Consider the following 14,516-nt stretch of genomic DNA (forward strand, 5'->3'; position numbering starts at 1 on the left):
AAGAAATTGAAGGAATTGCTAAGCTGCCCAGCCTGACCTCTTCGTACTTAACTGACCATAACTTGAGCTACAAAGATCTAAATGAAGCGGTTTCAGTTGCATTGGAAAGCTAACATCCGGGGCTTTGTAACGATATATAATTTGCCATAGCTTTTCTGAAGATAGATGATGCGCACGCGTGACCTGGAGAAAATTCAATCCACGTGTACGCGTGGACGACGCGTACGCGTGACTTTGCCGCGTGCTGGACGTATCAAAAATCACTGGGGGTGATTTCTGGGCTATTTTTGACCCAGTTTTGGCCCAGAAAATACAGATTAGAGGCTATAAAGTGGGAGAATCAATTCATTCAGATACAACTTCTCATTATTCAGAACTTTCAAAATTCACAAATTCTCTAGGTTTTAGGATTTAGGATTTTTCTTAGTTTTAGGTTTGATTCTTCTCAATTCCAGGTTTAATGTTCCTTTAATTTAATTTCTCTTCTACTTTTATTTGTTCTAGCTTTCTAATTTATTTATTCCCTTTGTTGATTACTTTATGTTGCTATTTGGTTTATGAACTCCATGTTAGATTTGAATTTTTATTTAATGCAATTCGAGGTATTTCAGAATTATGATCTTAATTTAGCTTTTTGCATTCTTAGCTTGAATTGATTAATTGGTGACACTTGAGTTATCAAACTCCTTTGTTGATTGATAATTAGAATTTGCTGGTTGATTTGGATCCCTCTAAAGCTAGTCTTTCCTTAGGAGTTGACTAGGACTTGAGGAATCAGATTGATTAGTCCACTTGACTTTCCTTTATTTAGTAAAGGTTAACTAGGTGGGAGTAATAAACAATTCTCATCACAGTTGATAAGGATAACTAGGATAATATTTCCAGTTTTCATACCTCCCTGCAATTCCTTGAGAGATAACACGAGGTCTAAATACTTCGGTTATCAATTTTATTAGGGGTTTGTTACTTGTGACAACCAAACTTTTGTACAAAAAGATTCTTTGTTGGTTTAGAAACTATACTTACAACGGGAATTTAATTGTGAAATTCTTTACCGACAGAAAATCCTGGTTCGTCAACGCCCACCTAGCACTTTTAGTTAAAGTCCTTAAATTGGACATTTGGTGAGCTCCTTGTCATGGTGGCTTGTGCTTGAACTCATCTTGAAACTTCCACCAATGCTTGGACTTCCAATAAGCTCTAACATTTCCAAATAAATTCACCAAGCCTTGATGAAATTCTTCACCTATCAAGAGGCACAGCTTGAGCACCAGACATTCCAGTTTGAATGGACCCTCGTCCATAGAGTCATTGCCCAGCCCGAAAGCGACTGGATCTATAGGCAATACCGGACTCAACCCAAGAGCATCTCCGCCCAAGACCTTACTATGGAGGCTCGAGTGTGGGCACAGATCATGTCCCACTACATCTTTTCGAGCACTCATGCGTCCACTTTTACTGCTGACATGGCCGTTCTTGTCTGGTGCATCCTCACAGAGAAGTCTCTCAACTTGCCACGACTGATCCGACAAGCTATGGGCCGAGTGCGGGCAACCTACCTTTTCCCGCATTGGTCACGGACTTGGTGTCTGCAGTGGGAGTTTCATCTCGGGTTGGGGATGTGAAGACCATGATTCCTAAGGATGACGAATATGTCCCGAATAGAAAATATATCAGGCCTCCAGCGCCATCTATGAGCCGGCATGAAGAACCGTCCTTCGACGTCACTTCATCCTCTGCTCCACCATCATCGACACCACATGCACCACTATCCACCCACCAGTTGTGACTTGAGCTCATCGAGAAGGTAGACCGGCAAGGCCAGAGAATTGAGCAGATAGAGCGACGCAACAGGCACCGCTATGACTACTTGAAGGAGCTCATTGGATGTCCTAACCCACCTATGGAGGAACCCAACACCTCGGACTCTACTTCTATTAATGGCGAGGTGAGCGATCCAGATATTGGAAGTGGCGATCCCAGACCCACCTTGCGGATCACTGATGGCACAGAGGAACGTGCCAAGCATTAAGTGTGGGGAGGTCGGTAATTGACTCCATAAGGTAACAACTCTCTCTCTCTCTCAACACCAATACTTTAATTTTCTTGTTTTACATAGGATAACTTGCATGAGTAGTTAGTTTCTTGCATTTAGGTACTACTTGGTGGAAGTGATAAATTCTATTACGAGACACTGCTTTACAGCATTTCACTAATTTGAAAAACATTTTGTTGAACTTGTTTGAAGGAATTTATATTTGGAACATAGTTTTAGAGTTCGAACACACAAACACCAGTGAGATTTTGAACCTATTTGATTGGTTTCATCTTATCAACCAATGTTTTATTTTGGTGTGTGTTGTTCCCTCTAAAATTGTGATCTTTGTCTTGCTTGATTCTATATTTCCATTGTTTGACGTATGCAAACTGATAACAAAATTATTGTTAGTCTAGAATTTCACTAAATATAGATTCTCGTTGCAAGTATAGCCTAGACTAACGAACAATCCTCTAAATCAAAGTTTAGTATTTCCAATTTAAAACATATAAACTGAGAGTCTTTCAACCTCGGGTCGTTCTCCCTAGGATGCAATTGAGAGTGTTTCTCTTTTGGTTGTGATGGCAAGGGGGGTTTTTTGAATCAAAGAACAAAGGATTAAAAGAACTAAGCAATAAAAAAACTAATAAATGATCAAAATTGAAAGTAATGCAAGCAACAAGGAATAAGATCAAAACTAGTGAAAATGCTATAAATGAAATAAAAGAGCCTTGACTTGGGAATGAGGATCCGAGGAATCCTATCATCGCCATAACCACAACTATGGTAATTATGATGAGTCAATCTCGCCTAGTCAACCCCAACCATCGAGGAGTAAGTCAAGCAAGCATAATTGACCTTAATCCATAAGTCCTAGCTAGCTTACCAAACTAGTTGATAAAAAGCTAGTGTCAATGGAAACAAGAGTCAACTAACTACCCAAGAATTACCACTAAATGTCGAACATTATGACTCTAGTATCCTAGGAACTCAAACCACAAGCCAAGGTGGGAAAATCTACTCAAAATTCATAATTGGCATTTTCACAAACACCTTGTGTGCATAAAAATAAAACATAGGAAATTGCAAGGAAAAATAGAGAACTATAACCAACTATCAACAAAACCAAATATAAACAAGAAATCAAGCATAAAGAAGGCATGAAACTTTAAATTCATCTATCAAAATTCCAAGATACCAAAATTGCATATATAAACAAAGTAACTTGAACCATAAGAAAATAAAGGCAAAAGCAATGTAATTAAAGAGAAGATCAAGAGTACTTACAATAAAAGAAGCAAAAATCCAAAGAAAAGCTTTCTATAAAATACTACAATGGAAATGGAAAATGAAACCCTAAGAGAGCAATGCTACACTACTCCTACTCCTACTCCTAATTACTCTCTAAAACTATCTAAGTGACCTCCCTTGTTATGTGTTGCATTCCCCTTCATATAGCCTCTCAAACCAGCCTCCAAGCCTTTAGAAATGGGCCTAGAGACCCCCAAAACCGCGCAACACGTGACTTTTTAATGGAGGCATGCGCTGGTACCAGTGCAGACGCACAGACGTGTGCGTGCGCAAACTCTACCAAAATCTCTTCCTGTGCGTACGCACAAGAAGTTGTGCGTCTTGTGCGCACGCACACTAGGCGATGCTTGAATGGACGCGCGACGCGCATGATGCAGCTCACGCACACGCATGGCTCTGCTTGGGTTCCTGTGCGTACGCACAGGTGGTTGTGCGCACGCGCGCATGCTGATTTCCTCCTTGTGCGTACGCACGCATCCTTGTGCACACGCACGCATGGCTGTGAGCCTCTCCTTTGTTTTCTTCATGTGTTCTCCCTTCTACATACTTTCTTCCACTTTTGCTTATCCATTCTTGCCTAATTGATCTGAAATCACTCAACAAACATGTCATGGCATCAAATGGAATAAAAGTGGAATTAAATTGCTCATTTCAAGCACAAAATTGTATGTTTTCACATTTAGGATCAAATTGGGGACAAAACATAAAAGTATTCTATTTTGGTGCTTAAGTGTGAGTTCATGTGCTTGAATCCATCTAAATTGAGTTAAAATATACCATCAAATATGGACTCATCAATTCTCCCACACTTAAACAATAGCATGTTCTCATGCTAAACCAAACAAGGAGAGGGATAAAAGGGTAAGCAACTTATTCAATGCAACTATCTATATGCAACTATATATATATATATATATATATATATATATCCTATAGAATTGGTGAAAACAAACAATCAAATTTCCAAGCAAGAGTATAGAAATTTAGGGCTAAGCAAGGAAATAATCCATTGCAACCAAAATCTAAAGAATTGATTCAAGACATCAAAATGAAGCAACTTGCAAGAATACATGACAAGAGGTATAGAAACATTGAGTTGAATAATTGAACCCTCACTAGGTGTCTAAGGGTCAATTCACTCAAGTCTCCTCTAATCATGTTTTCAAGGATTTACTTTTCATCTAACAATCAACAACAAGTGATGCATGAATGCACTTCTCATGACGACTTATTAGGGTTATAATGGGGTTAGGTCAAGGTGGGATAGATATGGTCAAGTAGACTAAAATGATTGAATCCTTGATTAGTTTAAGTATCCAACTCAACCTATATCAACCAAATCAAAATAAAATGCAATCCTAACCTTCCATCATTTCTTTTTCACAAACACTCATGCATGATTTATCATTCACATCACATATGCATTTCTTATTCATTTTCCTTCACTTAGGGGTAACTTTCATCCCCTTTTCATGATGATGTTTTTTTTTAAGTAAAATGCATATGGTCTTAGAAGTTCATACATGAGTGTTTCCATTTTCCAAAATTTTCAATGAATACCCAAAAATGCACATTTTCATTTACTACCAATGTTTTCCAAAATTTTCCCACACTTAAATAAAACACACTCCTCAACCTAAGGTAATCAAGGATACAATCCAAGGTAAATTCATGATTTTCTGCTTAAGGTTGCAATGTGGTGATATTACAAACAATGGGGTCAATAAGGCTCAAAGGGGTTAACAATGGTAGATGCAAGGGTAGGCTATATGGATAAGTGAGTTTAATCCAAAGATAGCCTCAATCATGCTAAATGCAATTCACAACATCAAATATTAGAAATAAAGAATCAAACAAAACTAAGATTACAATCATAGAAGAGATATAACACTCAATGAACAAAATTAGTGGTTGAAATGTGCAACCACTCATTCAAGCTCAAAACTCACAAGGTATTTGTTCTTTACTCTTCTATGTTCCAAAAAGAAATCATTCAAACAAGTTTGAAAACAATTTTCTCAATCAATTCAATAGAATGCCCTTGAAACAAAACTCTTGAAAATCCTTGTTTTTCACCAAAATTATTTCCTATATGTATGTATGATGTGATGGATGCAAAATTTTTTTCAAAATCTCCTAGTTCTTTCCCTAATTTTCAACAAGCAAAAAGTTAACATGAACAATTAGGACAAAATTGAACTAGGTGCTATACTATTCACATCATCCAATCACAACTTTTGTCTATAAAATATATACTATGCAAAGGATACAAAAATGCAACATGCAATAACTAGAAATAAACTATGATATGTATACTAAAAGAAAATACAATGCAACAGTCAAAAACACTCCAGATACATACAAGAAACATAGTAAAAGAAATAAAAATATATAAAGTGCAAAGTGTTCGAAAAAGTAAGTTTACGCCCCAAAATGACGAATCCTCTCCCACACTTAAGCGTTGCACGGTCCTCCGTGCACAAACATGATCCGCGGGGGGGAGAGGGGAATGTCTCTCAAGAGCTTCACCTTCGGTTGGTGGATGCGGGGGTTTGGGTTGTGTGAAATTTGCCAAGTCTGGTGCTTGCTCGGCATCTCCATCCATTGTGTCCTCCTCCTCTCCCGCTCCTTGCCTTCATGTATCATCCTCAGAAAGAAGAGCAAAGTATAGTTAGAATCATAGGGCAAGTAGCTGATGAGCGGATAATTTATACGCTTTTTGGCATTGTTTTTAGTATGTTCTTAGTAGAATCTAGTTACTTTTAGGGATGTTTTCATTAGTTTTTATGTTAAATTCACATTTCTGGACTTCACTATGAGTTTGTGTATTTTTCTGTGATTTCAGGTATTTTCTGGCTGAAATTGAGGGACTTGAGCAAAAATCAGATTCAGAGGTTGAAGAAGGACTGTTGATGCTGTTGGATTCTGACCTCCCTGCACTCAAAGTGGATTTTCTGGAGCTACAGAACTCAAAATGGTGCACTTCTAATTGCGTTGGAAAGTAGACATCCAGGGCTTTCCCGCAATATATAATAGTCTATACTTTGACCGAGTTTAGATGACGGAAAAGGGCGTTGAACGCCAGTTCTACGTTGCAGTCTGGAGTTAAACGCCAGAAACACGTCACGAACCAGAGTTGAACGCCAGAAACACGTTACAACCTGGCGTTCAACTCCAAAAGAAGCCTCTGCCCGTGGAAAGCTAAAGCTCAGCCCAAGCACACACCAAGTGGGCCCCAGAAGTGGATTTATGCATTAATTACATACTTCTGTAAACCCTAGTAACTAGTTTAGTATAAATAGGACTTTTTACTATTGTATTAGACATCTTCGGATCTTATGATTTTTAGTTCATCTTTAGATCATATTGATCACGTTTAGGGGCTGGCCTCTCGGCCATGCCTGAACCTTCATCACTTATGTATTTTCAACGGTAGAGTTTCTACACTCCATAGATTAAGGTGTGGAGCTCTGCTGTTCCTCATGAATTAATGCAAAGTACTACTATTTTTTATTCAATTCAACTTATTCCGCTTCTAAGATATTCATTCATACTCCAACATGAATATGATGAACGTGACAATCATCATCATTCCCCCACGAACGCGTGCCTGACAACCACTTCCGTTCCACCTTAGATTGGATGATTATCTCTTGGATCTCTTAATCAGAATCTTCGTGGTATAAGCTAGATTGATGGCGGCATTCATGAGAGTCCGGAAAGTCTAAACCTTGTCTGTGCTATTCCGAGTAGGATTCAGGGATTGAATGACTGTGACGAACTTCAAACTCGCGAGTGCTGGGCGTAGTGATAGACGCAAAAGGAGGGTGAATCCTATTCCAGTATGATCGAGAACCTCAGATGATTAGCCGTGCTGTGACAGAGCATTTGGACCTTTTTCACAAGAGGATGGGATATAGCCATTGACAACGGTGATGCCCTTACATAAAGTTTGCCATGGAAAGGAGTAGGATTGATTGGATAAAGACAGCAGGAAAGCAGAAGTTCAGAAGAACGAAAGCATCTCTATTCGCTTATCTGAAATTCTCACCAATGAATTACATAAGTATTTCTATCTTTATTTTCTATTTATTTATTATTATTATTCGAAAACTCCATAACCATTTGATATCCGCCTGACTGAGATTTACAGGATGACCATAGCTTACTTCATACCAACAATCTCCGTGGGATCGACCCTTACTCACGTAGGGTTTTATTACTTGGACGACCCAGTGCACTTGCTGGTTAGTTGTGCAAAGTTGTGAAGTTATGTTTGGACCATGGTATTGTGCACCAGTCATTGGCGCCATTGCCAGGGAGAGAACGAACAACAAATTTTACAACCTCAGAGTAACAATTTTGCATACCAAGTTTTTGGCGCCGTTGCCGGGATTTTTCGAGTTTGGACAACTGACGGTTCATCTTGTTGCTCAGATTAGGTACTTTTCTTTTTGTTTTATTTTCAAAAATTTTTCAAAAATATTTCCTTCTTTTTCGTTTTTCCCAATTAATATTCGAGAAAAAATATATTTTTCTTCAGAATTTTTAAGAATGAATTCTAGTGTTTCATGAAGAATGTAGAAGCCTGGCTGGCTGTAGAGCCATGTCTAAATTCATTTAGACTGAGGCTTCCAAACCATCATCACAAGAGCAAGCTAGCTGTTCCTAATCCACCTGCTGTTGTATGACTGATTTGTATCTTCTAAAGCTTAGCTGGCTATTAAGCCATGTCTAACCCTCAGATTGGAGCTTTAGACTAAAGAGCACAAGATTCCTGGAATTCATTTTAAAAATTTTGGAATCCTTATTTTTCTTTTTCACATTAATTCTCGAAAAATCCAAAAAAATTTTTATAAAATCATAAAATCAAAAATATTTTTGTGTTTCTTGTTTGAGTCTTGAGTCAATTTTTAAGTTTGGTGTCAATTGCATTTTTTTTTAAATTTATGCATTTTTCGAAAATTCATGCATTCATAGTGTTCTTCATGATCTTCAAGTTATTCTTGGCCAGTCTTCTTGTTTGATCTTGATGTTTTCTTGTTTTGTGTCTTTTCTTGTTTTTCATATGCATTCTTCCATTCATAGTATCTATACATGAAAAATTTCTAAGTTTGGTGTCTTGCATGTTTTCTTTTCTTGAAAATTTTTCAAAAAAATAAGTTCTTGATGTTCATCTTGACATTCAAAGTGTTCTTGATGTTCATCTTGACATTCATAGTGTTCTTGCATTCATCACATGTTTTGATCCAAAAATTTTCATGCATTGAGTCTTTTTCATATTTTTCTCTCATCATTAAAAATTCAAAAATCAAAAAAATATCTTTCCTTTTTTCTCTCATAAATTTCGAAAATTTGGATTGACTTTTTCAAAAATTTTTAAAATTCAATTGTTTCTTATGAGTCAAATCAAATTTTCAATTTGAAAATCTTATCTTTTTCAAAATCATTTTCAAAAATCAAATCTTTTTCATTTTTTTATTTATTTTCAAAAATTATAAAAATATTTTTCAAAATTTTTTTTATTTTATCTCATAATTTTCGAAAATATCATCAACAATTAATGTTTTGATTCAAAAATTTCAAGTTTGTTACTTACTTGTTAAGAAAGATTCAAACTTTAAGTTCTAGAATCATATCTTGTGATTTCTTGTGAATCAAGTCATTAATTGTGATTTTAAAAATCAAATCTTTTTCAAAACTAATTTCAATCATATCTTTTCAAAAATATCTTTTCATCTAATCTTTTTCAAAATCATATCTTTTTAATCATATCTTTTTAAAACATATCTTTTTCAAAAATTTGATTTTAAAATATTTTTTCTAACTTCTTATCTTCTTATCTTTTCAAAATTGATTTTCAAAAGTTGTTTCAACTAACTAATTAACTTTTGTTTGTTTCTTATCTCTTTCAAAACTACCTAACTAACTAACTATCTCTAATTTTCAAAAATATCTCCCTCTTTTTCAAAAATTCTTTTTAATTAATTAATTGTTTTCAATTTTTAATTTTAATTTTATTTCATTCCTAATTTTCGAAAATTACTAACCTTTTTCAAAAACTATTTTCAAAATTTAACTTTAAATTTTAATTTTAATTTTCGAAATTCCCTCTCCCATCTCCTTCTATTTATTTTTTCATTTACTAACACTTCTCTTCACCCAAAATTCGAATCCCTTATTCTCCTCTGAGTTTGAATTCTTCTCTTCTACATTATTATCCTTCTTTTCTTCTACTCATGTAAGGGAACCTCTATACTCTAGTAAAAATGATCCCTATTATTATTTTCTGTTCCCTTCTTTTTCATATGAGCAGGAGCAAGGACAAGAACATTCTTGTTGAAGCAGACCCTGAACCTGAAAGGACTCTGAAAAGAAAACTAAGAGAAGTTAAAATACAGCAATCCAGAGACAACCTTACAAGAATTTTCGAACAAGAAGAGGAGATGGCAGCCAAAAATAATAATAATGCAAGGAGGATGCTTGGTGACTTTACTGCACCTAATTCCAATTTACATGGAAGAAGCATCTCCATCCCTACCATTGGAGCAAACAATTTTGAGCTTAAACCTCAATTAGTTTCTCTGATGTAGCAGAACTGCAAGTTTCATGGACTTCCATCTGAAGATCCCTTTCAGTTCTTAACTAAATTCTTGCAGATCTGCGATACTATTAAGACTAATGGAATAGATCCTGAAGTCTACAGGCTCATGCTTTTCCCTTTTGCTGTGAGAGACAGAGCTAGAATATGGTTGGATTCTCAACCTAAAGATAGCCTGAACTCTTGGGATAAGCTGGTCAAGGCTTTCTTAGCCAAGTTCTTTCCTCCTCAAAAGCTGAGTAAGCTTAGAGTGGATGTTCAAACCTTCAGACAGAAGGAAGGTGAATCCCTCTATGAAGCTTGGGAGAGATACAAGCAACTGACCAAAAAGTGTCCTTCTGACATGCTTTCAGAATAGACCATCCTGGATATATTCTATGATGGTCTGTCTGAATTAGCTAAGATGTCATTGGATACTTCTGCAGGTGGATCCATTCACCTAAAGAAAACGCCTGCAGAAGCTCAAGAACTCATTGACATGGTTGCTAATAACCAGTTCATGTACACTTCTGAAAGGAATCATGTGAGTAATGGGACGCCTCAAAAGAAGGAAGTTCTTGAAATTGATACTCTGAATGCCATATTGGCCCAGAATAAAATATTGACTCAGCAAGTCAATATGATTTCTCAGAGTCTGAATGGAATGCAAGCTGCATCCAACAGTACTCAAGAGGCATCTTCTGAAGAAGAAGCTTATGATCCTGAAAACCCTGCAATAGCAGAGGTGAATTACATGGGTGAACCATATGGAAACACCTATAATCCCTCATGGAGAAATCACCCAAATCTCTCATGGAAGGATCAACAAAAGCCTCAACAAGGCTTTAATAGTGGTGGAAGAAACAGGTTTAACAATAGCAAGCCTTTTCCATCATCCACTCAGCAACAGATAGAGAACTCTGAACAAAATACCTCTAATTTAGCAAACTTAGTCTCTGATCTATCTAAGGCCACTGTGAGTTTCATGAATGAAATAAGGTCCTCCATTAGAAATTTGGAAGCACAAGTGGGCCAGCTGAGTAAAAGAATCACTGAAACCCCTCCTAGTACTCTCCCAAGCAATACAGAAGAGAATCCAAAAGGAGAGTGCAAGGTCATTGAATTAATTACCATGGCCGAACCTGTAAGGGAGGTTGAGGACGTGAATCCCAGTGAGGAAGACCTCCTGGGACGTCCAGTGATCAATAAGGAGTTTCCCTCTGAGGAACTAAAGGAATCTGAGACTCATCTAGAGACCATAGAGATTTCATTGAACCTCCTTATGCCATTCATGAATTCTGATGAGTATTCTTCTTCTGAAGAGAATGAGGATGTCACTGAAGAACAAGTTGTCAAGTTCCTTGGTGCAATCATGAAGCTGAATGCCAATTTATTTGGTAATGAGACTTGGGGAGATGAACCTCCCCTGTTCACCAATGAACTAAATGCATTGGATCAACTGCGATTGCCTCAGAAGAAACAGGATCCTGGAAAGTTCCTAATACCTTGTACCATAGGCACCATGACCTTTGAGAAGGCTCTATGTGACCTGGGGTCAGGAATAAACCTCATGCCACTCTCTGTAATGGAGAAATTGGAAATCTTTGAGGTATAAGCTGCTAAAATCTCATTAGAGATGGCAGACAATTCCAGAAAACAGGCTTATGGACAAGTAGAGGACATGTTAGTAAAGGTTGAAGGCCTTTACATCCCTGCTGATTTCATAATCCTAGATACTGGGAAGGATAAGGATGAATCCATCATCCTTGGAAGACCCTTCCTAGCCACAGCAAGAGCTGTGATTGATGTTGACAGAGGTGAATTAGTCCTTCAATTGAATGAGGACCCCCTTGTGTTTACAACTCAAGGTTATCCTTCTGTAAACATGGAAAAGAGGCACAGTAAGCTTCTCCCACAATAGAGTCAACCAGAGTCCCCACAGTCAAACTCTAAGTTTGGTGTTGGGAGGCCACAACCAAACTCTAAGTTTGGTGTTGAACTCCCATATCTAAACTCTAAGTTTGGTGTTGAGAAGTCTCAACAATGCTCTAAACATCTGTGAGGCTCCATGAGAGCCCACTGTCAAGCTATTGACATTAAAGAAGCGCTTGTTGGGAGGCAACCCAATTTTTATTTAATTATATTTTTTATTAGTTATATGTCTTCATAGGTTCATGATCATGTGGGGTCACAAAAACAACTGAAAAAATTGAAGAAAAATAAAAAACAGCATAAAAAAATAGCACACCCTGGAGGAGGAGTTCACTGGCGTTTAAACGCCAGTAAGGAGCATCTGGCTGGCGTTCAACGCCAGAACAGAGCATGGATCTGGCACTGAATGCCAGAAACAAGCATAGAACGGGCGTTCAATGCCAGAAACATGCTGCATCTGGGCGTTGAACGCCCAGAACAAGCATCAGTTCGGCGTTTAAACGCCAGAATTGCATGCAAAGGCATTTTACATGCCTAATTGGTGCAGGGATGTAAATCCTTGACACCTCAAGATCTGTGGACCTCACAGGATCATCTCAGGATCTATGGACCCCACAGGATCCCCACTTTCCCTCCTCATAATCCTAGTTTTTTTTCCACATCTTCTTCATCTATTCTTTCTTCTTTTGCTCGAGGGCGAGCAACATTCTAAGTTTGGTGTGGTAAAAGCATAATTCTTTTTTTGTTTTTCCATAACCATTGATGGAATCTAAGGCCAGAGAAACCTCTAGAAAGAGGAAAGGGAAGAGAAAAGCTTCCATCAAGGGTCTATAGCTCAGTGGTAGAACGTTTGACTGCAAATCAAGAGATCCCTGAGATACCTCAGGGGATACATTTTTTCCCACACAATTATTGGGAGCAACTAAGGGTGGAACGTCAAGAGCACTCCATCATCCTCCATGAAATTAGAAAAGATCAAAAAGCAATGAGGAAGGAGCAACAAAGACAAGGAAGAGACATAGAAGAGCTCAAGGACATCATTGGTTCCTCAAGAAGAAAACGCCACCATTACTAAGGTGGACTCATTCCTTGTTCTTAAATTTTCTGTTTTTCGTTTTCTTTATGTTAAGTGCTTATCTATGTTTGTGTCTTCATTACATGATCATTAGTATTTAGTAACTATGTCTTAAAGTTATGAATGTCCTATGAATCCATCACCTCTCTTAAATAAAAAAAAATGTTTTAATTCAAAAGAAAAAGAAGTACATGAGTTTTGAATTTATCCTTGAACTTAGTTTAATTATATTGATGTGGTGACAATACTTTTTATTTTCTGAATGAATGCTTGAACAGTGCATATGTCTTTTGAAGTTGTTGTTTAAGAATGTTAAATATATTGGCTCTTGAAAGAATGATGACAAAGAGACATGTTATTTGATAATCTGAAAAATCATAAAAATGATTCTTGAAGTAAGAAAAAGCAGTGAATACAAAGCTTGCAGAAAAAAAATGCGAAAAAAATAGAAAAAAAAAGAGAAAAAGCAAGCAGAAAAAGCCAAAAGCTCTTAAAACCAAGAGGCAAGAGCAAAAAGCCAATGACCCTTAAAACCAAAAGGCAGGGGTAATAAAAAGGATCCCAAGGCTTTGAGCATCAGTGGATAGGAGGGCCTAAAGGAATAAAATCCTGGCCTAAGCGGCTAAACCAGGCTGTCCCTAACCATGTGCTTGTGGCGTGAAGGTGTCAAGTGAAAACTTGAGACTGAGCGGTTAAAGTCAAGGTCCAAAGCAAAAGAAGAGTGTGCTTAAGAACCCTGGACACCTCTAATTGGGGACTTTAGCAAAGCTGAGTCACAATCTGAAAAGGTTCACCCAATTATGTGTCTGTGGCATTTATGTATCCGATGGTAATACTGGAAAACAACTTGCTTAGGGCCACGGCCAAGACTCATAAAGTAGCTGTGTTCAAGAATCAACATACTGAACTAGGAGAATCAATATCACTATCTGAACTCTGAGTTCCTATAGATGCCAATCATTCTGAACCTCAATGGATAAAGTGAGATGCCAAAACTATTCAAAAGGTAAAAAGCTACAAGTCCCGCTCATCTGATTGGAGCTATGTTTCATTGATAGTTTGGAATTTATAGTATATTCTCTTCTTTTTATCCTATTTGATTTTCAGTTGCTTGGGGACAAGCAACAATTTAAGTTTGGTGTTGTGATGAGCGGATAATTTATACGCTTTTTGGCATTATTTTTAGTATGTTTTTAGTAGAATCTAGTTACTTTTAGGGATGTTTTCATTAGTTTTTATGTTAAATTCACATTTCTAGACTTTACTATGAGTTTATGTGTTTTTCTGTAATTTCATGTATTTTCTTGCTGAAATTGAGGGACTTGAGCAAAAATCATATTCAGAGGTTGAAGAATGACTACTGATGCTGTTGGATTCTGACCTCCCTGCACTCAAAGTGGATTTTCTGGAGCTACAGAACTCAAAATGGCGCGCTTCCAATTGCGTTAGAAAGTAGACATCCAGGGCTTTCCAGAAATATATAATAGTCCATACTTTGGCCGAGTTTAGATGATGTAAAAGGGCGTTAAACGCCAGTTCTACGCTGCAGTCTGGAGTTAAACGCCAGAAACACGTCACGA

At 37.2% G+C, this 14,516-nt stretch overlaps 1 non-coding gene across 1 annotated transcript; it reads right to left on the minus strand.

The window, feature by feature from the left end:
- Window positions 1-10,191: 10,191 nt before the first annotated feature.
- LOC148546363 (small nucleolar RNA R71) lies at window positions 10,192-10,299 on the minus strand. The gene has a single exon (XR_015900605.1). It is a non-coding gene; the product is annotated as a small nucleolar RNA R71 (small nucleolar RNA).
- Between the last annotated feature and the right edge of the window lie 4,217 nt (window positions 10,300-14,516).

This window comes from Arachis ipaensis, chromosome B9 (assembly GCF_059453495.1).
Source record: "Arachis ipaensis isolate K30076 ecotype BB chromosome B9, ASM5945349v1, whole genome shotgun sequence".
Taxonomy (NCBI): domain Eukaryota; kingdom Viridiplantae; phylum Streptophyta; class Magnoliopsida; order Fabales; family Fabaceae; genus Arachis; species Arachis ipaensis.